The 25,699-nt window shown below is 45.4% G+C and overlaps 1 pseudogene; it reads right to left on the bottom strand.

Annotated features, from left to right (window-relative positions):
* Positions 1 to 12,815: 12,815 nt before the first annotated feature.
* LOC131423764 (palmitoyltransferase ZDHHC19-like) lies at positions 12,816 to 17,412 on the bottom strand (annotated as a pseudogene).
* Between the last annotated feature and the right edge of the window lie 8,287 nt (positions 17,413 to 25,699).

Genomic DNA, 25,699 nt, shown 5'->3' with positions numbered 1-25,699 from the left:
TGAACTCCTGAACCCAAGTGGTCCCCCTGCCTCTACCTCTTGAATAGCTGCATGTGCCACTGTGCCTGACTCATTAGTCTTTTTTCATGTTATTATAAATGGGATTAAATATTCTTTTTTGAATAGTTAATTGTTCACCTATTCCTTTGCGTCTAACTGAGAGGTAGTTATTGTCATTGCTTTTAGTTACGGATGGGGAAACTGAGGCTCAGGCTAGTGAAGAGCTTCACTCAGTGCCACCCACATAACCAACATGAAGAGTGGTCAGGATCTAATGCTGGTCTCTGTGACACAAAGGAGATGGTAGAGGATGTAAACTTGCAGTTAGCTCCTTGTCCCCTAGACCATCAGTGATGTAAATGGAAGTGTTCCTTGTATTTAATTTGAATCTCTCAAATGAAAATCTGGGGTAGACAGTGTTACGGCATGTTAGGTCTTACTTTCTGAAGTTCTCATTGGAGCTGAGGAGTTAAGCAGGAAACAACTTTGAGTTCTTACCCCCTTTCTTTCTCTTTCTGTATGTTATTTTTTGAATTTTTATTACAAATTTTTATTACAAATTTAAAGAGTGACCTAGTTACCAGGGAATTATAACTGCAAAAATGCTTTTTTTTTTTTTAAAAAAAAAAACAATCCTTGTATGTTATTTTAATTTTCATATTTAGTTTACATTTTCATCAAACCACATATCCACCTAATTTTAAGAATCACCTTTGGATAAGAGATTATAATAAGATACAGAAGCCACTCACTTCCCTTTCTTCATTTGATGCTCTTTTGGTTGCTTCTTTGAATTTCATCTCTTCCATCATCATTCCATCTTTTCCAATAGCATTAATTAATATGATTATATTGTTGCTTCTTAATTTTTCAGTTTTGCTTATTTTTTTATTGAACCCGCTATGAAAAATTAGGATATAGTGTATTTCGCCCCCTTGACTATATTCAGAATCATGAGGTATTTTACCAATTTTATCTTCCCAGATACCTGGCCCCCTGGGCATTTGGACCTTTAAGTTAAAATTAAAATTTAAAGGTGTTATCCTGAGTCCCATTTATAACCTTTTGTGGATCTCTTTGATTTCCTTCTGAGACCAATGCCCTGCTTTCTTTAATCCTCATTCTTTCTTGACTTACTCCAGTCTTTGGGTAGTGCCTTTCCTGGGGGCTTCCTGAAGATGTCTGATTTCTAGGTATGAACTTCACACTGACTGGTCTGGTTGATCATTCCATATTGGAAATAATCTTTTGAAGGCATTACCCATTGTTTTTCAATTTCTGATGTCACGGTTCTTCTTGTGTGTGACCTGTTATTTTTCTATGTAAACGTTTAAGATGTTCTCTTTGTCTCTGAGTTTTAAACATTCCACGTGGAGTTATTTAAATTAGTTTTTCTGAGCACACAGTGCGTCCTCTCCCTCCAGACACTGATGTCTTTCAATTCTAGGGCTATTTTTTTCCCTGGCTTATTTCTTGGACAATCCCTGCTCTTGTTTTCCCAGTTCCCCATTTCTGGAGTTCTCATTTTTCAGATATTGGACTCCCCAGCTGATTCTCCAGTTTTCTTACATTTTCTCCTAATTTCTGGAAATTTTGTCTTTGTGCTTTTCATGACTTCTGATGTTTCTTTTCTGATTTGAAAGAAGCTCTAGATAGACAATCAACGAGGCATTGTTTTGAACACACCTCCTTTTAGGTGTTTACTTGGAAGCCATCTCTCTGGTTTCAGAAAGGAAGAGAAGGATAAATGGGGCATGTCGAGGGGCCATCAGAATGACAAGAGAACAAGCTGCTCTACTTTGAAAGTGGGGAGAACAACGTGGGATGATTAATCTGAAGAAGAAAAGACCAAACAGACTTTGTCTTCAAGCATGTGACACTGAATTGCTTTTGGACTCATTCTCTGTAGTTGTTAAAGGACAGAAATGAGGATGATGAGTAGATGTGACAGAAAGGGAAATTCTGGCCCAACAGAAACCCCTTCTTAAACATTAGAGGGGCCCAATGGTGGAGGGTCCTATGTGGACATGTACTGATTTTCCATTTCTAGAAGTGTTCTAGGAGAGAAGGCAAAGCTTGTTCAGAGGAGATTCTTTGGATGCATACCAGATACAACAACCTCTAATTCTAAGAATCAGTGCTCAAAAACTCCAAGACAAAAATGGCTCTGTGTTTCCCAAACCTGCTATTTCCTGAATAAGTGGTTTACAAACTTTTTTGAAAATTATAAAGCTGCCTTTTTACCTTTTAATGAATTTTAATTGACACACACTATTTTTATTTATTTATAGGAAATGGTGGTATAACTCAATGCGTGCATATAATGTATCAGATAAGGAAGGTTTCCTGCTCTGTACAGAAAATAATCAGAGGAGCAGAAAACTTTTTAAGACCAAAAACCTACATGAAACTCAGTATATCAAACAGATCAGCTTAAGTGGAACCGGGGTGCACAGCCCTGCCTTTTTCTTTGACTCCTCCAGGTCCCCGATTTTGACCCAAACCCAAGTCTGAGTTTCTTCCATTTGCACTCAAGATCTTAAAAATCTTATTTCTACATAGTTTCCCCTCTCTACATGATACAGGGAGCGGCAGCTCTGCCAGGCAGCCTCTTCGTTGTTTTTAGACGGCTCCTGAGCTTTCCTGCCTCTACTCTTCCTTCACACGTGTCCCCCAGCCTGTGTTCCCCCAGCCTGGGCACACTTTCTTACACACTCCCCTTCTCCACTGTTCCTCTGAAATCTATTCTCCTTCAAGGGCTTAGAAAAGGCCTTCCTTCATGGACCCTTGGCTAGTCTGGCCTTTGGTGATCCCATGATCTGCCCTACTGTTATATCTGTATGTGTGTGTGTGTGCATAAATTTTGATTTAACACTGCCTACTCAATTATCGAGAATAAGAGTAACAATAAATGTTACCGAGGATGTGGGAAAAAAGGTCCCACTCATCCATTGCTGGTGGGACTGCAAATTGAAACACCAACATCTGGAGCACCATTTTCTGAGCTTTCTTGGGCTGGGGATGTGGCTCAAGTGGTAGCGTGCTTGCCTGGCATGCGTGGGGCCCGGGTTCGATCCTCAGCACCACATACCAACAAAGATGTTGTGTCCGCCGAAAACTACAATGAATAAATAAATATTAAAAAAAATTCTCTCTCTCTCTCTCAAAATAATTCTCTCTCTCTCTCAAAATAAATAAATAAATAAATAAATATTACAAAAAAAAAAAAAGAGTGGTTTCTTGCAGCTGGCTACTATGTGTAGAAGGTTTTATACTATAGTGAGCATTCTTATCACATACTATGTAGCTAATTTGTAGAATGATCCCTCCCCCTCAGTTTCTTGAACATAGTATTATCTTGGATCTGAACAGTCATGCTATTAATTATTATTATTTTAAAAATATTTTTTATTCATCAACAGATCTTTATTTTATATATTTTTATGTGGTGCTAAGAATTGAACCCAGTGCCTCACACCTGCTAGGCAAGCGATCTACCACTGAGCCACAACCCAGCCCTGATGCTGTTAATTATTAAACACTAAAGCTTGGAATAAGGTCAATCATGTAGCATACCACATTAATAATGAAGGAAAAAAATCAACATGATCATTTGATGCAGAAAAAGCATTTGATAAAATTAATACCTTTCCATGATTAAAAAAGGAAAATATACACACTCATAGAACAAAGATAAAAGGAAACTCTCTTGACCTGTTAAAGGGCATTTATTAAAAAAAATAAAACTAACATCATATTTATTAAAAATTATAACCACAGAAATTAAGCAAGAAAAAGAAATTTTAAAGTGTTCACTTGAGAAAGAAAAAGAAAAACTATTTATCTGCAGATGGCAAGATCTTACATATAGAAAACCCTAAGCTAGTTATGGCAGTGAACTTGTGTACCAACTTGGGAGGCTATGTGAGAGGCTGAGACAGGAGGATCCCAAGTTGGAGGCCAGCCTGGTCAATTAGTGAGATCATGTCCCAAAGTAAAAAAGGGCTAGGGTGGTAGCTCAGTGGTAGAGTGCTTGCCTACCATGCCTAAGGCCCTGGCTTTGATTTGATTCCCCAGTAGCACACACAATCTCTCCATCCCTCCCTCTCCCTCCCTCCCTCTCTCTTACACACACACACACACACACACACACAAACACACACGAGAATCCTAAAGAATACACACACGTGTACAAGCAAAATTAGAACTAATAATAAGTAAGTTCCCTTTCTATTTTATGGAATAGTTTGAGGTGCACTTGGTGTTATCCAGGCTGGGGTTTTCTCTCCTCTCCTCTCCAGCTCTGGCCAGGAAGCCAGCCAGGTCAGTTGCTGTGATTATTACTGTTGCCACATTTTAAAGATGACAGAAATGCTAAGTGTCTTTCTTAAGGTCAAAGAGCCAGACACTGTGGGTCTCCAGAGAGCGAGGCTCCTCCCTTCCAGGAGGCATTGGTCCCAGCCCCCCGGAGCCTCCCCACACTCCCAGGAAACATGCTTCTCTGAATACAGAACAGACAGGCACAGCAGCCGTAGGAAGCAGCAAAAAATATTTATGAGTACTTAAGAGTACATAACAGGCATGGGGGGCTTGCATTCCCATCACTGGGTGGGAAGGGGTAGATGGGAGGCTGAGCCTCCTCTGGGGGCCTCCCGCTGCAGCACGGGGCTGATCAGAAGCTAAACACCGTTAGGCCACCCGGGCTCTCCCTGACCTCCACCATGCAGCTCCCAGTCAAGTCCCTGGGCCCCTGGAGGCAGGACAAAGGACAGGGGTGGTACCACAAGTCACTGCTGGGGCCCTGGGGGGCCCTGGGGTTACTCCCCCACTGCACTCCTAATGCTCCACTCTGTATGCTTCACATGGGACTTCAAGTGAAAATTTCCATTAAAAAATTAAAAAAAGAATCTCCTTTAAAACATTATAAACTACTGGACTCGTCTAGTCCTCATTAATAGCTGAGGAAATTGAGGCTCAGGAAGGTAAGGGACTGGCCCAAGGCCAACAGTAAGTTAGCGGTGCCGTCTTTTCTCTTTGTCTATCCAGGACACGGGGGTGTACTCTGAAGTCCTGGGTCCTGGACCCTGCACCCTCCAGGTCCATAATCCCTCTCCTTAAGCTCCAAGGGCTCCAGCCTCAGGGCCAGCCCAACCCTAGGAGCTTCCCCAACATGTGTGCAACCCACGGACACCCCTCTCCTAATGCACCCCCTCAGACACCCCTCTCCTAATGTACCCCGCTACTCCTCACCTCCTAGGAAGCCGCAGCCTGGCCACTCCTTGGGGGGCCCTCCCCACCTGTGTTGAAACCCATAGTTTGAGACCTGGGCCAGGAAGGTCTGGGGGGCGGTGTGTGGGGGAGTACCTTGGTGAGTGCAGCCCCTGCATGGGATCCCACTTTGCTCCTTCCTCTCTATAGCCATTCACCTGGGGAGTGACAGGCCAAATGCAAGGGGTCACTACCCACCTTGGCCTGGTGTCCCTGGCCACCCCCTCACCCCTCAGCTTGGAGCACAGACCCCAGGGCTCTCAGCCAGGCTGCGGTTTCCCTCTACCTCATTTCTCGGGGTAAGAACCTAGCAAGGCAGAGGGAAGTTTCCAGAGGCTCCCAGAGTGCACTGGAGAAAACCCCAAAGGAAAGGAACAGTGAGTGTCAGGGCCCGGGAGCTGGGGAAGGGACCAGGGAAGAGGATCCAGCTTCGCCCCACCCACCAGCCCCAGGGTCCACCACTTGAGCCTCTGCTTTACCAACTCACTTGGGTCCTGGCACAGCCCTGGTTGAAGGGGTTGTCCCCCTGAAGGCTGTCCCCTAGAGGAGGTGGGCATGGGAAGAGGAGCTCAGAATGAGCAGGACTGCGCAAGGCCATCTTCCAGGGACCCTGCTTAAGTTGGTCAGCTAAGCCAGGGCTCAACCCAGGCCTGGAGCAAGACTCCTGGGGCAGGGAAGCCCTAGAGTGACCCAGGGCCTCCTGTCTCCCCAGGCTCCCAGGAAGAGTGAGCTCCAGCCACCCACTTGTGAGCAGCTCTCCCCAGATGAGTGCTGACCTGGCACCCCTCCGCCCTGCCTTCTCAGGGCTCCTCATCACCTTGTCCCTCCCTGTGCAACACCCCTGCTCTGTCTCCATTGGCCACACACGTCCTCCTGCCATGTCCTGCCTGACACCTCCCAAGAGCTTCCTTGTGCTGTTCAGCTGCTCCAAAGACAGTGTCACCACCCCTCTCCCACTTCACTTTCCCACATTTTTTTTTTTCTAAAAATGTGCCTTAATTGAATTTCCCTACCTGGGAGGACAGTGGCAGTGGGGATGCCCAATCATATTTTCCTAGTCAAAAATCACATGGTCCAGGAAAATCTGGGCTGAAGACCTTCAAAGCAGTAAAGGTCAAGCTCAAAGGTCAAGTCCTCCCCTGGACACTGACTGGCCTCTCCCCTCCCTTATGCCACTTTCTCCTTCCCCCCACTCCATCCTCATCCCCTCCTCCTCCCAGACCAAGATGAGTCTCAGCACAACTTCAAGAGCTTTAGCTAGCAAACATTCTGTAATGATGGGAAGTGGCCCAGCAGCACCTCTGTCCACCCACAACTCTCCCAGGGTCCATGCATGAAAACCTTGATCTTCAACCCTATTCTCCACCAGAAGGAACTAGTATTCCACATCAGGACAGCGCTGGTATATGCCACCATGTCCAAAAAGCAACATGAACCATTGGACTCTATGAGGTTCTGCTGCAGTCCAGCTGCAGCAAAATAACCGGGGGGTGACGAACAACTTGTGTAGATTGATACAGCAGGAGTGGGAGCCATTTATTGTAGGACAACAGAGGTATTTATACATTCCACACAGCTTATCTTAATTAGCATAAACTAGATACATCAGTCAACCAATAAGGAATCTTCACATTTAATGGCTCGCTGGAGTTACTTCACAAATTATTCCCTCTGGCATTTTGCCAGGCGCCATCCAGACTTGTTTACAGACTCTAACATTTTCCAGGCGCCATTCTGACTTGTTTACAGACTCTAATATTTTCCCCTTTTGTTTAATTTAAATAACGACCATAGCGGTTTTTACATAAACACCATAAATAATCTGCTACAAGCAGAAGGGGAGGATACAAAATGCCAAAATACCAAGCCAATTGATGGCTCCATGCAAGAAGCCCTTGGAAAAATTATACCAGCAATGACACCGTTAGTAAAGATACCGAGTTACTATTTGTTGTAGATTACAGTTTGTTGTCTCAGTCCAGATAAAGCAGTGTCTCAATAGATTAACTCACAGTCCAGGTGAATCACAGTCCAGGTAAGTTCTGTAGGCAGCTAGCTAAAATCATAGTCCAGGTAAGTTCTGCAGGCAGCTAGCTTGATCTGAAGTTTCGTCTGTTTCTCAGCTGAAGAGATGGTGGCCTGTACGGGGAGCCCTGAGACACTCGGGGGTAAATGACGAAAAAAGCTGCCCGTCCATAGATAGGACAAGAGCAAATCTGCTCGTCCCTAGGCAGATAGGGCGAAAAGAAAAATGACCATTTCGAGGGAGATTAATACAGTATGTTTGTGTCTTGTTTTGTCTCAGTGTATTGTATTGTCTTTGTGATGAAAATATGGAAGGGGTAAAGAGTAAATTGATAAGGGAAAGAGGCACCCCAGTGGAACCAAGAGCAATTAGGGCATGTGTTGATAAGAGCCCAGGAACTCTAGTCAGAAAGAAAAAGAAAGTTCAGAAGAGGAAGGATTATCAGGAAAAAAGTTGCAGCAAAAGGCTATTACTAAATACTTTTCATTATTTATGGTGTTTCTGTAAAAACCACTATGGTCGTTATTTAAATCAAACAAAAGGGAGAAATGTTAGAGTCTGTAAACAAGTCAGGATGGCTCCTGGCATTTTGCTAGAGAAATGTTAGAGTCTGTAAACAAGTCTGGATGGCGCCTGGCATTTTGCCAGAGGGAATGGTTTATGAAGTAACACCAGCGAGCCATTAAATGTGGAGATTCCTTATTGGTTGACTGATGTATCTAGTTTATGCTAATTAGATAAGCTATATGGAATGTATAAATACCGCTCCTGTCCTGCAATAAACGGCTTCCACTCCTGCTGTATCAATCTACAGAAGTTGTTCATCACCCCCCAGCTACTTTGCTGCAGCCTGACTGCAGCAAGGTTCTGCCTCCTTTAAGGTGCTACAGCACTTAAGAAACTAGTATCCTACCAGGTGCAGTGGTGCACGCCTGTAGTCCCAGTGACTTGGGAGGCTAAGGCAGGAGGATCACAAGTTCAAGTCCAGCTTCAGCAACTTAGCAAGGCCCTTAGCAACTTAGTGAGACCCTCTCTCAAAACAAAACATCACAAGGTTTAGGGCTGCAGCTTCAATGGTGAAGCACCCTTGGGTTCAATCTCTGGTATCAGAAAAAAATAAATTAATTAATGGCAGAGTATTAAAAAATTTACAGAATTTTTAAATTTACAGGAAAAATTTTTGGTTAGATATGTATAAAGTATAGAAAAGGTTGATTATATGTAAGTTATAGAAAAATGCTTTAAGGTATGATAATTAATAAATTTTTAAGAACTGAGCAGTACATTTGAATACCTTCCTCTCCCCACGTGGATCTCTATCCGACACGAATAGAATCCAACAGCTCTGAGGCACCCAGACCAGCCTCTCTCACTGGCTCCACTCCTGGGCTCCTGCTGCAAGTCTGCGTCTCAACGCGCTCACACTCCATGGGGCCAACCCAAATCAATTGCCCCATCTTCTGCCCAAGTTCCTGTTGCCTCTCCTTCTTCCCCTTATCCCAGGGGATCAGGGCACCAGGCTTCTCTCTGTTCCTCTCTTTTTTCTTCTATCCCCCAAATGTTGATTCTTTTGTTTGTTGGTTCACTCATTTACTCAGATTTCTCTGTGTGCTGGGGATGGAAGACCCAGGGCCTTGCACATGCGCAGCAACGATCAACCACACAGATACACTCCCAGCCGGAAATATTTCAGGGCATCAAAGATGCCTCAGTCAAGCCGGGTATGGTGGTGCACTCCCGAAATCCCTGCGACCTGGGACACTGAGGCAGAAGGATTGCAAGTTCGAGATCAGCCTCAGCAACTTAGTGAGACCCTGTTTGAAAACCCTGGGGATGTAGCTCAGTGCTACAGTGCCCCTGGGTTCAATACAAAAAGTTAAAATCCAGTACCGCACTGGGGTTGAAAGCACTGTAAACAGCCCGGCCAGCCTACTTTCAGGGTGGTGAGGGCAGCTGCAACACGAGGCCTTGAGCACCATGGGCAGTGGCCAGGGTGGCACAGACAGAAGAGGGTAGACAACCCAGCCCACAGCACCCAGGCACATGCAGAGAAGAGGCCCAGAGCCTTAAGTGCTAAGACCCTGAAGAGGGCGATTCCAGCTACTTCCGGTTTCAGAGGCTGTGTCTAGTCTGGAGAGAGTAGTCTGAAGAATGTCTGTTGGCTTTGGCCAGCAATGAGAGCATCATCGTGACAGTAAGGGCAGGGGCTGGGTTGAGTGGGCCAGGAAGTGAAGGGTGGGGCTAGTGAGCATGGTCAGCTCTTTCAGGGAATAAGGCACAGAGGGTACAACAGGTGGAGTGGGGGCTTGGGACATTAAGGGTGGGGGTTGCTTGGCTTTGAGGATGAGGCACAAATGTGTAGATGACCCCGGGAAGGAAAGGTAGTGAGTGTAAGAGCAGCCCATAGGGCACTTTCTGGTACCAGCCACTGTTCTATGTGTCTTTTGAGAATTCACTCACGCTTCTCTGTTTCACAGATAGGGCACTGAGCAACCAGGTGGCTAAGTAGCACACACAATGTCCCCCTGCTGGTAATTTGTGGAGCTGTGATTTGGACTTATGTGGTCTGGTTCCAGAGTCCTTGCCACCAGCCACCAAGCAAGTGACTCCAGGAGGAGTTGCAGTCAGGGAACGGAGTAGGGAGGGAATGAAAGTTGGAGCAAGGAATCAATGCCTGTCGTGGCTGCTGCAAGTAACGGAAAGGAGCCCTGTCTGGTGAATCCCAGAAGGCAGACCACATCTTGGATCCTGGATGTGGAGGGCCTCATTCTGAGCATGGGAGGAAGGGCAGTGGCCTATGGCCTGACCTGGGGCTGGAAGAACCACAGGACAGAGGAAGGGAAAAGGCTGCCAGGCAAACTCAGTGATGGAGTGAAGCTGGAGAGAGGAGAAGACAGGCAACCACAGGGCTGAGGAAGAAGGGCCAAGCAGAGGAGTCCCAGGTGGGAGAGAACCAGATATGGCAGTGACTGAAAGGGTGGGAGGTGATGAGCAGAGAGGCTCCTCTGTCTGTTCAGCAGCCTCCCCTCCCCCTCCCCCATTGATGCTGCCCAACAGTCTTCCTGAAAGAGCCTTTAGTCAAGTTATTGTTGTACTAAAGGAATCCCATGGCAAAGATGCCCACTCTTATCATTCCTATTCAACACTAAGAAGAAAGAAATAAAGACACAAAGATTGGAAAGAAAGTATCAAAAGTGTTCTTTGCAGAGGACATGAATTTCCATGTAGCGTGAACAACAGCACTCAGCCGGGGAGCACCCGGATTCAATCCCCAGAACTGGTAAAACAGCAACACTTAGAACTCCTGCTCTCTGGAAGGTGCTGGGAAGAAAAGGAGGAGACAAGCCATGGATCGCAAGAAGAGATTCTCAATTCACAGATCTGATAGAGAACTCTTAAAACTCAATAAAACAATCCCCCCGCTTTTTTTTAATGGGCAAAAGATTGGAGCAAACACTTTAACCAAAGACATACCAATGGCCAAGAAAACATTAAAATATGCTCAACGTTGGGGCTGGGGTTGCGGCTCAGCAGTAGAGTGCCCGCCTAGCACGTGCGAGGCCCTGGGTTCGATCCTCAGTGCCACATAAAAATAAGCAAAATAAAGGTATTGTGTACAACTAAAACTAAAAAGTATTTTAAAAAATATGTTCAACAACATTGCTCATTATGAATACACAAACTGGAGCCTTAATGAGATACCACTACTCATTTATTAGGATACAATTAAAAAACAAAAAATGACAGTGTCAAATATTGGTGAGGATATAGAACAACAGGAATTCTCATACATTGCTGGTAGAAATTAGAAATGGTACAGTTGTTTTGGAAGACAAATTTGGCAATTTCCTATAAAGCTCCACACATGGTTACCTTATGACTCAGCAATGCCACCCCTAAGAATTTACCCAACAGAAATGAAAACTTAGGTTCACATGCCTGTACACCAATGTTTGTAGCAGTTTTATTTATAACTGCCCCAAACTAGCTGGGCACAGTGGCCCATGCCTGTAATCTCAGTGGCTTGGGAGGCCGAGGCAAGAGGATTGCAAGTTCAAAGTCAGCCTCAGCAACTTAGCAAGGCCTGAAGCTAATTAGTGAGACCCTGTCTCAAAAAAAATCATAAAAAAAATAAAGGGGATGGGGTGGGGGATGCTGGGAATACAACTCAGTGGTTAAGCATCCCTGGGTTCAATCTCTGGTACAACAAAACAAAACAAACAAAAATACTACCCAAAACTAGATATAACATAAAAATCCTTCAGTTGGTGAATATATATATATATATATATATATATATATATATATATATATATATATATATCTGTAGGGCATCCATACAATACTACACAGCAAAAAAAAAAAAAAAAAGACAGAAAAAGAGATAAACCACCGATATGAGCAACAACATGGATGAATCTCAGATGCATTGTGCTAAATGAAATGAAGCCAGACTAAAACGGAAGGGCTCCATTTATATGTGATCCTGGAAAATAAAAAAATCAGAAGGACATAGGGAGAGAAAGTGACAACAAAAAAGATGAACAAAAGAATTTTCTGGGGTAATAAAACTGATCTAACCTTGATCATGATGGAGAACGTACGATGGTATCCATTTGTCAAAATCCCTAACTGTAGACTAAAAAGATTGGATTTACTGTTTGTCAATGATTCCTCAATAATCGACTTAAAAAAAATCCTACCATGGCTCCCAGGTTTCCACTTCATCAAAACTGAATTCCACGCTTGACTTTCTGGGCCTTTTTAATGTTGACCCCATGGGGTCAACTTCATTGCCCATGCCACCTTGTGTTTGCATTAGAGCCCTTTCCTCATCATTCCATTAACAGCCTGGTAGTGTGGCTGGTCCTAATCTACAGTGCGGGCCTGTCCAAACTCTTGTTTCTTCCAGTCTGCTACACCACTCAGGACCGATCCCCTCTCAGAGTGTTCCTGGGTCTCTGCGGGCGGTATTCTGATTGCAGGTGGCACAAGTGCGGGCTATACTTACTCACCTCCATACCCATCCTTCAAATAACACGCAGCCTAGCCCCAGTGGGCTCTCTAGGCGATGCATCCTGTGGGAGGATGACCACGGAGCTCCAGGGGGAGGAGAGAGCTGAGCTGCAGCTTAAGAGGTGGGTCTGGGAGGACTAAGGAATGCGGAACCCTCAGGGCGAAGGGCAGTGCAGAAAACGCAGAGTGGAGTCGCTGAAGTGCAAGTTGCCTCTGCACAGCTGGGTATTGCGGCCCAGGGTACCTGGCCCTCAGAGGGGCGCTGGGCAGTGCTCACCGGTGCTGCCTGGATCTGCAGCAGCCGAGTGAGCCGCAGCAGGAGGCCCGAGGTGGATACAGCCCTCACGCGCCCTGGCAAAGAAGCCAAACCCAAGGGCCAATTTCTCCGTGGCCCCGCCCCTCGACCCGCCCCCACCTCCCTGGCCCCGCCCACAGTCTGGCTCCGCCCTCATAGCCCCGCCCCCAAACAGCCCCGCCCATAGACTCTTCCTCCCTGAACTGACCGTTAGCCCAGTACACCCAAGAGAAACCTCACTCGGCCGCGCTGGCGTCCCACTCCGTGGCTCCGGTAGATTTTTAACTCCACCGTCCGTCCTACCTTGCCCATCTCTCTGACTCCACTTGGTGCTTTTGACTTGTCCTTCACAGGTCCTCCCAAGTGACTTCTCCCTCTAGCCACGCCCACGTCAACCCTGCCCTCAGTTACCCCGCCCCATCCTCTCCACAACCGGGGCTGGTCCCATTGCGGACCCTTGGGACTGTGTGGATACGTCATGGTTTTGTCCAGGGAGAAGGACGTGTGTCTTGTGCGCAGGAGGAATATCATGCAGGTAACCAGCAGGGCACCCGCATAGAGGCAAAGGGACACGAGCCACAGCCGGGAAGATGCGGAAGTTACAATGACAGATGCAGTTATTGACCCACTTGCAGGGATGGTCAGACTCCTAGGGGAGAGGAAGCAGGCCTCAAGGCTCTATCTGGCCTGGCCTCCATCACCTCCAAATACTGAGGCCTTCCCCAACCCGGCCCTCTAGGCCGCCTGCTCTTGGCCCTACACACAGGCTCCCATCTCAGGGAGAACCTGGCATTTCCATTGTTAGAGCACAGGACTCCATGGCTCATCAGGTCCCCCCCACCCTGTTATGAGTGAGGTCTTTAGAGACAAGACCTGCCTGGTGTCACTTGGAGGAGATGGAATAACTCTGGGCCTCTATTTTCTCAGATACTGGATAAAGATGAAAAGAACACCCTTGCCCAGCCAGCCTTCTGCACCTGGAAACCTGTGCAGGGTGTGCACATGTGAGAAGAGCACTCAGAACCCAGGAAACCCTCTAACTTGGACACCCAGAGGCGGACAAGCAAAGATCTCCAGAACGGGGCAGCAGCCAGCCTAAGGGTCTGGGCATATAGTATCAGCAAGCCAGGGGATGGGGCAGGTGCTGGCTTTTCTCCCCCTGACTCTACTAGGCTCTGCACGGATGTGATGCCCTTTGCAAGTCAGCACCTGTGCAATCAAGGCCAGTCTCTCAGGACAGGTGCAGACACAGAGGCGATAACATATGTAAGTGACCAAGAGTGGCTGAGAGTCACTTTTAGCAGTCTGGGAAGATGGTCTCAAACCCACCCCTGGCCCCCGCCTATGATGTGAGGTTCCTGGTCCTGGCCATGTACCTGGTGATGGGTTGGTGAATGGACAGGGAGGAGTACTACTCACCTCCACACAGATGTTGCATGAGGGACAGTGGAAGGTCCAGAGTGGGTAGTGGAAATAGCATTTTGGGTACCATGGCATTTGGAAAGCCCTGCAGTACATCCGTGCCACATATGGTGTCTTGGGGTCCTGTTTGAAGGAGCCTGGCATGGGAAGAGGTTTGGCATTGGCAGGAGGTCTTTCCATCACTCTGATGCTCTGGGCAGCCCCATAGCATCACTGGGCAACAGGAAGGTCAGGGAGGAGCTGGGCAGGGGAATCCTGGTCCCTTTGAGCAAGCTGACCACTCTGATGGGGGGCAGTCAAAGAGAAGGGGGTTTCCAGCCAGAGGAGCTCCACCCTTCACAATAGTGATCAGTGCTTGAAATCGTGTGTGAATGGGAAGGAGGAAGAGTGAACTGCATGGTTTGGAAGAGCCTGCTGACCTCTCTCACCAGCCTGCCCCGTCCTCCCTTCTAAAGCAACTGGAAAACGTCCAGGATTCTGTTTTTTCACACCTCAGTGGCTTGGGACATGAAGTGCCCCCAGTCTAAGTAATGACGACATGGAGAGAAGGGATCCTGAGCCATAGGTGGGTTAGCACTTTAGAAATCACCCCTGAAGGCATCAGCCCTTTGGGTGCCCCCTCCTCCTCCCGGGGTCTGAGGCCTTACCTCGATGTAAGATACCAGGGTCTGACAAATTGAGAGAAACCAGACTGCAGAAGATGATGAGAAACAGAAGGCCGGTCACCATGGGAGAGGCCCCCTCCCTGTTCTGGGCCAGCCATCTGCATCTGACACCAGAGCCAGACTCAGTTCTAGTCTGGGGCAACCAGAGCTCCCCACAAGGCCTGGCTCACCTCAGGTAGGACTCACAGACCTTAAGGGCAGATTTAAATATCCAGGCTAGAGACAGACCACGGAGACGCCACCAAATGTCACCAGCATTACCAGCCACCGGCAATTCCCTAAATGCACCAGGCACCCTAGACGTCTGTGCTGGCGCATGGGCTTCTCTCTCGCTGTCACTCCCTCTGCACATGCACGTCACTGTCTATTCTCCTTCTATCTCTTTGTAAGAAACCTGACTCCTTGCACAGGAGACTCATGGAAAAGCAAAGAAGAGGCCACTAAAAGTGACCAGCAGCACCACATTGAAGCAGCAAAGAGACTTGGGAGAAACCAGAGTGTCTGACCGGAGGCTGGGCTGGACATGACGTCCTTTGAGAACAGCATGGCTAGGCTTCCTGTTCTCAGAGAAATGAGAGCCACCAGTTTCCTTTTTTTTGGATTGGCACCCAGAGTGCCGTGACCACAGCAGGGAAGGAAAGAAGTATCAAGTGTGACATCACAGAGGTTCCGGAATGGGGGCTCTGGCTGCTTCCAAGGACCCTCCCCTACCCCCACATACACACATGTTGTAGACTGGGACATCCTCCTCTTACGATGTTGGCTTTGTTGGAGCTTGTGACGATGTGATGTGGTTTGTCCCCCAAAGGTTCATAGGCCGTTGGCTGGGTCCTCAGTGTGGCAGTGTTGAGGTGGTAAAACCTGTGAGAAGTGGGGCCTCATGTGAGGTAATTCAGTCCCTGGGGATGAGGCCCTTGGAGGAAGTAATATACTTCTCATGGGCCCCAGTTTGTTCCTGTGAGAGTGGGTTGGTATAAAAAGAGCAAGAAGTCAATCACCAAATCTTGGACTCTGAGCTCAATAAACCTCATCTCTTTATAAAGTACCCATTCTCAGGTATTTTGTTAGAGCAACAGAAAGCAGGCTAATACAGAGATCATATAATATGGTCTCTGGGGAGACGATGGGGAGACGTTGGCTGATTCTTACCCTTCTAGGCCCAGTGCTGACTGAAGCAGGCAGTGCTCATTGCTCATCCTAGCTCCACTTCTTTTTGTTGTACAGAGTCCTAGTTTGGGGAAGGAGGTAGCAATCTACCCGACTAAATAGCTTCCCAGTTTCCTGAATTTCCAGGGTGGGCTTTGTGACACAATTCTAGTTAAAGAGATGTGTGCTAGTGTCCATTGAGGATTTCTGGGAAAGTTTTTGCCTTTTCAATAAAAGGAAAGATGATGCATTTGGCAGAGCTCCGTCCCCCTTCTTTCTGTCTTGAAGCTAGTTCTGCTGGGTGGGGTATGACCTGGGATCCTTTAGGTAATAAGTCATGCTACCCAGACACAACTTGTGACATTGTCGTAAAATCCTATCCCTCAACTGCCTCCCCTTGAGCTGCATATTATGAGAAAATAACTGGGTTTCTATTATCCTGACATGAGTCATTGTATTGTCCACTGAGCGCCTGAAACCCTCTGTGTCAGATTCTTCCCACTGTAAGTCTTGGTGAAGGGAAGAAACCATTTCCCCATCCCAATTGGAGTTGAAAACAGCCAAATACGTGTGGCTTCTCTTGCAGTGATTACGGAGGCCTGTTTCAGGTGACACTAATTTCACTCTAGAACTGCTACCATTGACTGACTGAGAAATCTGTACTGAGATGCAGCAACTGCCCAGATGTCCAATGCTCATATGAAGTCCCCCCCCGCCAACACCTTTTTTTGGACTAGGGATTGAACTCAGGGGCACTGAGCCCTCTTTTATTTTGGGACAGGGTCTCACTTAGTTGCTGAGGCTGGCTTTGAACTTTGCGATCCTCCTGCCTCAGCCTCCCAAGCCACTGGGATTACAGGCATGCATCACTGCACTGGCCGAGGAAATGAAATTGATTAAAAATAGATCAGGACTGATGGCATTGAGATGGGGGTAAAAGGACAGTCAGTGTAGATAATGAAGGATTGGGTCAGGAAGATGGGGACTGATTCAAAAGGAAATAAAATGCTAATACTTCCAGAGCACTTCCCCCTCCTCCAAACTGTTGCTAAGGTTACCTGCCTCCAGGGAATTGTTCCTCCCAGCTAAGAGCTGTTAGTGAGCACCCTTTGGGCTGCTCCCTTCCTGCCTTTTGGCTACATAGGCAGGATGGGAGGAGGGGACATGAGAAGAAAGGAAACCTGAAATCTATGAAAGGTGCAGGACACCCCTACTCCCTTAGATACCAGCTCTGGACACCCTCCTTTCCAGAGGAGTCTCTCTCTCTCCAATCTTTAAATAAAACTTTGCTCTTGCCTCAGCATTTCTTGGGTATTCAATCTTTAACACTGGGAGAATGGGACCCAATCCTGATTTTCAGGATTCTCAGATGGGAGCTCTTCAGGGATTGTCACAGGGGTAAGCTCCTCTGCACCCACATCTTTCTGAGGTGCACCTTTCGGCCTTTATGGAGGACATTAATGGGCACCCATTGGCCAATTAAACAGCTGGTGCAAGTTGTCATTCTCCAAGACTCGGGTGACAGGATTCACAGCCTAGGTGCCTCCTACTCACCTGTCCTGCGGGTCAGGCATGGTGGGTTCAGCCAAGGTCATCTGTCCTACCCTGGCTTGAAGCGTGTCCAGCAGGAGTGTGCAGCGTCTCTAATCCCAGTCTGCCTTTGGACGTGTGGAGACAGAAGGTGGAACTACTGTAAGAGTCTGGCGGGGGCCACTCCCTGGGAACCTCAAAGGTTTCTCCCTGACTCCTTTCCCGACTGCCCTTATGGGGTGTCCTTTGGTGACTGTGGATGAAAAGGCGCTGTGCAAAAGCCCTAGTGACACACACCTCAGGAGGAGCTGGACTTTATCCCCGCATTCATTCTCCCACACTCCCCTCCCCTCCCTGTCAGGCTCTAGCCACGGTTGAGAGACATTTTACATGGAATGGCTGGTAAAGGAATGCCTGGTTCCCTTCGTTCACACACTGAGCCTTTACTAGCCTGTAGGGCTTGTCCCCATTGTTTTCTCTGTGCACCATAGGTTGTCATATTTGGAAGTTTCTAGTGGCAGGAGAGGTCAGTCATGCCTCTAAGTCTGGATCTCAGGGACCACCTTCTCTTCTCCTAGGCCAGAGCTGGGAAACAGTGTTGAGAGGGGGGACCAAGCCACTGCAGAATGGGCGATGCATATTGGATTGGCCCCAGAGCCAGGCTACTGGCCTCGAACTTGTGGTCCTCCTGCCTCAGCCTCCCGAGCTGCTGGAATTACAGGCATGTGCCATTGCACTGGCTTGGGGTTTTTTAATATAGAAGAAAACGAAGCTTATAAAATTTGAATCACACATCCAAGCCCATATAGCTGACACGTAGCAGAACAGGGGTTTCAATCCAAGTTTTTCTTCCCTACTGTAGTACAGCACTTACTGTACAGAAACACAGCTGAATAAATTGCACTTATTATTTTAGCCAAATTCCTTTGTAAAACCTCAGACATAGTCTACTATTCTTTTTTGGAGGGTGGGGGAGGGGTACCAGGGATTGAACTCAGGGGCCCTCAATCACTGAGTCACATCCCCACCCCTATTTTGTATTTATTTAGAGACAGGGTCTCACTTTGAACCCACAAGCCTCCTGCCTCAGCCTCCCGAGCTGCTGGAATTACAGGTGTGTGCCTGCACCTGGCTACTATTCTTATATAGCAATCTTCATATTCATCTTCTGTGATATTAATAAATGACAAAGAAAATCCACTGTGTCCTTCTCATGAATCTGGAAAACAAAGTGTTACCACAGATAACAATAATAAGCTATTTTGTCCTTAGTTCCAATAACTTAGGAGTTATTACTTAGAACAAGAAGCTCTCTGATTCAAATATAAAAATAATTCAAATACAAGTGTATTCTAGTCACTAACACAAAGATTTAAAATCCCACTCCGAGCCATTTCTGTATAGTAAGAAGAGAAGATGAACTTTAAAGGGACAGGGACTGTTATGAGGACAAAGGGCAGGTACACTCCCAAGGTCTTAATTCATGATCTATTACCCACTAGGAGTATGGCATGCACGCCCCTCCCCAGGCCCCTCATCAATCTTATCCACCAGACACGAGGTGCATCATGAAAGCCAGATGGCTTTACCATAAAATCTCCAAGAATAAACGAGGTAAGAATGGTGGGGACTACCCTTCACCCATCACTGGTTCAAAGCATGGTATGCGTTTTCTCCCACCCCTTATCCCAGGCTAGGATGTTAGTGTGGGACAGTGGCATGCATAGAGAGAATTCAACAGTTCCTGGCACCGACTAACCGTCCACTCTTCAAGGCCAGGACGGTGCACAATGCCCGACCAGTGGAAAGATCCCACCCTTGCAATCCCCTGAACATGGGTAGAAGCTCTCCTCCTCCTCTTTTTTTTTTTTTTTTAAGCAAGCAGGTAGGAATTTTATTTAAAATGAAAGTGAAAGAAAGACTCAAAACTCTGGGCACAGTGTGCCTGGGAGGGGCAAGAGTATCCCCCCTTCATTTATGGGGACCAACCTGATTTATCCCCTTCTCCTCTAGGAGAACTCCCCTGCCTCTGCCGGCTTCCATTAAAGCCTTGCCTGTGTGTTTGCCCTCACTGATGGGTTTTGGATCTACCACTGCCAAGTCAGGAGGTCCCATCTCTTGGACCATTAAGAGTGGCAGATACCTGAGAGAAGCAGATGGATATAATTCACGCGTAGGGGAGTCTCTCTTTGGTCTGCGGAGTCATCAGGACATTTTGTCTCATAGTCTCTTGTGCCAGAGAGGGAGAGGGTATTTTAAGAGCATCCTCTGTACTGCTGAACACTGCTGTGGATTCCCATCAGTGATAAACACAGGGGATTCTGGTCATTCTTTTATTTTGGAAGCTTATTTTGCTAGTCAGCACCTCTAGAACAAATGCAAGGGCTTATGATAGGGCTCTTCAATCTCCCTCCCTCCCTCCTTCTCGTCTCTTCTGCCCTCCTTCCTTCCCGAGGCTCCATTCCTCCATCCCTCCTTCCCTCCGACCTCCCTTCCTCCCTCTCCTCTTCTTTCCTTCCTTCCTTCCAAGGGTATCTCAGCTTCTCTGCAGCCTTTTCTGGAAGGTTCCATTCCAGGGGGCTGATTTCCTCCCTATTCATCCTAAGAAGTGAGTCTCTTGTCAATAGAACACTTTTTCTCTCTTGTGTCCTCTGATGTAGAGGGGTGAGTTAATTATCTATGGCAAATTTATCATATTGGTGTTGTGCAAGGTCCTCCTGTTGTTTTACTTAACTGATTTATTGGCTCTCTGCTGAGAGCCACAGCCGAGTCTGTATGGCCCCTGGCATTTTGCCAACAGTATTGATTGACAGGCGAGGCATTACTATCCGCCTCTGCCTCAACTTTTGAGTTCTCGCACACTATTTTGGAGTTCTCGTGGGGATTTCCGGGGATTCCCCGAGAGTTCCCATTGGTTGGGGAAGTGCAGGAGGAGGAATTTCCGGGAGAGATATTTCCGGCTGGGGGTTCCTGGACGAGCCACGTGGCGTTTGGGAGGATTCCCCTGGAGCTGTGTGAAGTGTTTTCCTGCAGTTCAAAAATAAAGTTTGTTCCTGCTTCAGTGGCTCGTGATTTGTGCCCAGCCAGACTGCGGCATTTGGTGGCCTGTACGGGGAACGTCTGAAGCTTCGGGGTAAGTGAAATTGCTTGCCCCTAAGGGAAGGCGAGAGAATGGGTGACCATTTTAAAAAACAATGTGTTCTTGTTTTGATTTGTTTTGTGTTTGTTTCAAGCTGCCTATCCCTAGAATTTTCTCAGGCAGATTGGGAAAAATGGTTGGCTAAAGGTTTGAAGTTGTTCGCCCCTGAGGAAGAGATAGAAATAGACCACAAATGCACATATCAAGAAAATAGGAAAATTGATACAACGATTTTTTGTTCTGTTTTTGTTTCATTCTGTTTCGGTTTTGTTTTGTGTTATCTTATTGGGTTGCGTTATCTTTATAACAGATCAGAAATTAGTAAAAAACAAACTGAAAGATCGTTAAGTAAATTGTTAGAGGTTCAGACCATGGAGAAAGACATTTTAGATCAAGCAAAAGAGAAGGTCTCTCAAGCTAGTCGGACAGAGGAAGAAAATTTAAAGGAAGAAAGCTTAGAGGAGAAACAGCTATTAGGGTAAAAGCTCCAACAGGAGGCTGCTACTAACACCGTTCTATCACCAGAGGGCGTAATTCAACCAACAGCTCCCCCAATGGAGATATCTGAGTGGCCCTCAAACCCCGTAGTTGATAGATGGGATCCTGAGACAGGACCTCAAAGATTAGCATGCCCTGTACTTGAGCAGGCAGGAGGGCAGCGAATTCACCGTGCTTTAGATTTCAAAACAGTGAAGCAGTTAAAGGAGGCTGTAACAACCTATGTTCCTCAAGCACCATTCACTGTAAGCATGGTTGAATCCATTACCAACTTGGACATGATGCCAGCAGATTGGGCTAGTATGTGTAAATCTGTGCTAAATGGAGGACAATATTTGTTATGAAAGGTTGCCAATGAGGAATTTTGCAGGGAGACAGCTAGGCGAAATGCAGCAGCCGGTTACCCTCAAAGAAATCTAGATATGTTGTTAGGAAAAGGACCTTATGAGGGTCAACGGCAACAAATTGAATATGATCCTGACATATACGCACAAATTGCTGTAGATGCGGTTAGGGCATGGAAAACTTTACAGGGGCATGGAGATTTACAAGGTCAATTATCTAAGGTAATACAAGGAACTAATGAACCTTACGCTGAATTTGTAGATAGGCTTATTCAAGCAGCTTCCAGAATTTTTGGGGATACAGAACAGGCAATGCCATTTATAAAACAACTGGCTTATGACCAAGCAAATCGTTGTTGCAGAGAGGTCATTAGACCATGGAGACATGAAGATTTAAACACATATATTAAATTATGTAGAGACATTAATGAACAAGGGCAAGTCTTAGCAGCAGTACAACAGGCTTTAGATGCCAGGCCAAAAAATGCTATAATTGTGATCAAACAGGACATTTTAAAAGGAGTTGCCCCATAGGAGGAGGGTTTAACAAAGCTAGGTATCAAAGGAATAGAATACCGGGTATTCGCCCACGATGCCGTAGAGGGAAACATTGGGCTAATGAATGCCGTTCTCAAACCACCATAGAGGGTATTCCGTTATCAAAAAACAGACAAGGACCAAGTGTTTACCCACGATATCGTGGAGAAAGGCATCGGGCTCCATTGTCAAAAAACGGACAGGGGGGCCCAATGCTCCGGGGCCCACGACCACAAATGTACGGGGCACTGGAGGAACCCAGAAATACCATGGAGGAACCCAGCAACACCATCAGGGTAGTGCCCAGGACACATTATCCATCAGATCTCTCATCAGACGAACCAGAGGGAGCGCAGGGTTGGACATCTGTGCCTCCACCAGAGCAGTACTAACTCCAGAGATGGGAGTTCAAATCATTCCCACAGGAGTAAAAGGACCTCTTCCCCAAGGAACAGTAGGCTTATTGTTAGGATGCAGTTCTTCTATGCTAAAAGGACTTATGATAAGTCCCAGGGTAATTGATCCCGATTATGAAGGTGAAATAAAAATTATAGCTAGTTCTCCAAAGGGTATATCAGTAATTTCACCAGGAGATAGAATAGCACAGTTATTAATAATACCCAGCCTACATGATAAATTTTCCAGTAGTACTATAGAAAGAGGTTCCAGGGGATTAGGCTCCACAGGTGTAGATTGGGCTATGCTGTCTTTAAATTTAGATTCTCGCCCCATGCTAAAACTAAATATTCAAGGACATGAATTTAATGGGCTACTGGATACAGGTGCAGACCTTAGCATCATATCTCGTCAAGAATGGCCAAAACATTGGCCGTTACACAAGCCACTCAAACGCTTGAGGCCTAGGAGTGGCAACTAATCCCCATAGAAGTGCAATGGTATTAGATTGGAAGGATCCTGAAGGATGTGAAGGAACTATACAGCCATATGTATTGGATCATCTTCCTATAAATTCATGGGGACGAGATGTCCTAGATCAATTAGGTTTGACATTAACAAATAACATCAATCCAAATGCGCCCACTATTAGGGCTAGACAAGGTTTCAGGAAAGAAAAAAGATTAGGAGAACAAGGCATAGCAGCACCAATTCAAATAGATCAGGGAATAAATAGACATGGACTGGGTTTTCAGAAGGGGTCACTGAGGCAATAAAAATTACTTGGAAATCAGATAGACCAGTATGGGTTCCTCAGTGGCCCCTGACTAAAGAAAAGATACAAGCAGCCCATGACCTGGTCAAACAACAATTAGCGGAGGGACATATACAACCTTCCGTATCTCCTTACAATACTCCCATTTTTGTCATTAAAAAGAAATCTGGTAAATGGAGATTATTGCAAGATTTAAGAGCCATTAATAATGAGATGGTTATTATGGGACCTGCTCAATCGGGGATTCCTCAATTGTCTGCTTTGCCAAAAACCTGGTACGTTTTAGCTATAGATATTAAAGATTGTTTTTTTTCAATTCCAATTCATCCTGAGGATAGTCCACATTTTGCATTTACTATCCCTGCACTGAATCATGAAGGTCCTGATCAGAGATATGAATGGAAAGTACTCCCTCAAGGGATGGCTAACAGCCCAACTATGTGTCAAATTTATGTTAACAAAGCAATCCAGCCACTTAGAAATCAAAATCCTAAACTACAAATATTTCACTATATGGATGATGTATTGTTAGCACACAAAGATAAAAACACATTGCTAGAATGTTATGCCACACTTACAAATTTATTAAAAAATTATAATCTAGAGATAGCAATAGATAAAGTACAATTAAATTTTCCAATTAATTATTTAGGAGTTCTATTATCCTCAACCATGGTCCGTCCACCAAAAATTCAAATACGAATAGATCAACTCAAATCACTTAACGACTTTCAAAAGTTATTAGGAGACATAAATTGGATAAGGCCTTATCTAGGCATACCAACAGGAGAGTTGGGACCTTTATTTGATATCTTAAAAGGTCCATCAGATCCAAATTCACCCCGCATGTTAACGCCTGAAGCAAGAAAGGCATTAAAAATTATTGAGACATATATGGAAAATATGCATTTGGATAGAATTGATATAACTTTGCCTTTATTATTTATTGTAATACCAACAAAAATATTCCTACAGGAGTATTTTGGCAAGAAGGTCCATTATTGTGGATACATTTATCTTATTCTCCTAACACTATTCTTACTAGGTATCCTGAGGCTGTAGGACAATTAATACTCAAAGGAATAAAAGCAGCAAAGGGAGTGTTTGGAATTTCTCCCAATAAAATTATTACTCCATATACTATGGATCAAATTGATGAGTTGGCTAATGAGTTAAATACTTGGACAATAATCATGTGTAAATCTAATGTTTCATTTGATAATCACTTACCATCTAATCCTTTGTTGTCTTTTTGGTCTTCGCATCCTGTAGTTTTTCCAAAAATGACAAGAAAAACCCCTATCATGAATGCTCCAAATGTATTCACTGATGGGTCAAATAATGGTACAGCAGCAGTAGTTACCCCTGATCAAACTTTTACATTTTTAGTACCCAAACAATCAGCTCAAAAGGTAGAGCTTAATGCAGTTTTACCAGCTTTTGTGATGTTTAACGATTCTGTATTTAATTTATTTTCTGATAGTCAGTATATAGTTAATGCTATAGTATCCCTTGAAGATGCTGGCAGGATTTCCCCTTCCTCTACTATTTTCTCTTTGTTTTCTGCTATACAAAGTCTAATCTGGGACAGAAAAGATCCATTCTTTATAGGACATATCAGAGCACATACAGGATTGCCTGGAGCCCTTAGTTTGGGCAACGATTTAGCAGATAAAACTACACATGACATACATATTTTCTCTACACTAGAAGAAGCTACACATTTTCATAAAAGGTTCCATGTCAATGCTAATACTTTACAAAAGCGTTTTAAAATAACTAAGGAACAAGCTAGACAAATAATAAAACAATGTCAAAATTGTGTGACCTTTTTACCACAAGTTAATCTTGGAGTCAATCCTAGAGGACTGATACCTGACCATATTTGGCAGATGGACGTCACACACTTGCCACAATTTGGAAAATTAAAATATTTGCATGTTACAGTTGATACTTCTTCCGGATTTTTGATGGGCTCCCTTCATTCTGGAGAAAAAACTAAAGATGTTATAGCTCATTGCTTACAAAATTTTGCCACTGTGGGCGTTCCAAAACAGTTAAAAACAGATAATGGTCCTGGTTATACTTCTACCTCTTTTAAACAATTTTGCTCATCATTTGGCATTACTCATATAACAGGAATTCCATACAATCCACAGGGACAAGGCATAGTTGAAAGAGCTCATCAAACTATTAAAATGTACTTACTAAAGCAAAAAGAGGGAATTGGAAAGGGGTATATGTCACCCAAAGATAAACTTAAAATAACCCTTTTTACTCTAAACTTTTTAAATTTGGATTCCTCAGGGCTTAGTGCTGCGGAAAGGCATATGTGTCCGAAAAATGTACATAAGCCTAAGGGACTTTGGAAGGATATTCTAACAGGACAATGGAAAGGTCCTGACCCAGTGATTGTCTGGAGTCGGGGTTCTGTTTGTGTTTTTCCACAGGGAGAACAGCAGCCGATTTGGATTCCAGAGAGATTAACTAAAACAATTTCTACAGGCCAAAAGGAAGATGATTTGACTCAAATCCATAACAGCTGATATCCAGAACTCCAGTTTGGCTATTCTTACATCTGCGACAGTGATTAACCAGGATGCTTTTTTCAATATTTATTTTATTATTTGCCTTTTTCCACA

The sequence above is a fragment of the Marmota monax genome, unplaced genomic scaffold (assembly GCF_021218885.2).
Source record: "Marmota monax isolate L192 unplaced genomic scaffold, Marmota_monax_Labrador192_F-V1.1 WCK01_AAM20220418_F8-fsc00014, whole genome shotgun sequence".
Classification (NCBI taxonomy): domain Eukaryota; kingdom Metazoa; phylum Chordata; class Mammalia; order Rodentia; family Sciuridae; genus Marmota; species Marmota monax.
This window is presented reverse-complemented; position numbering and strand designations above follow the sequence as displayed.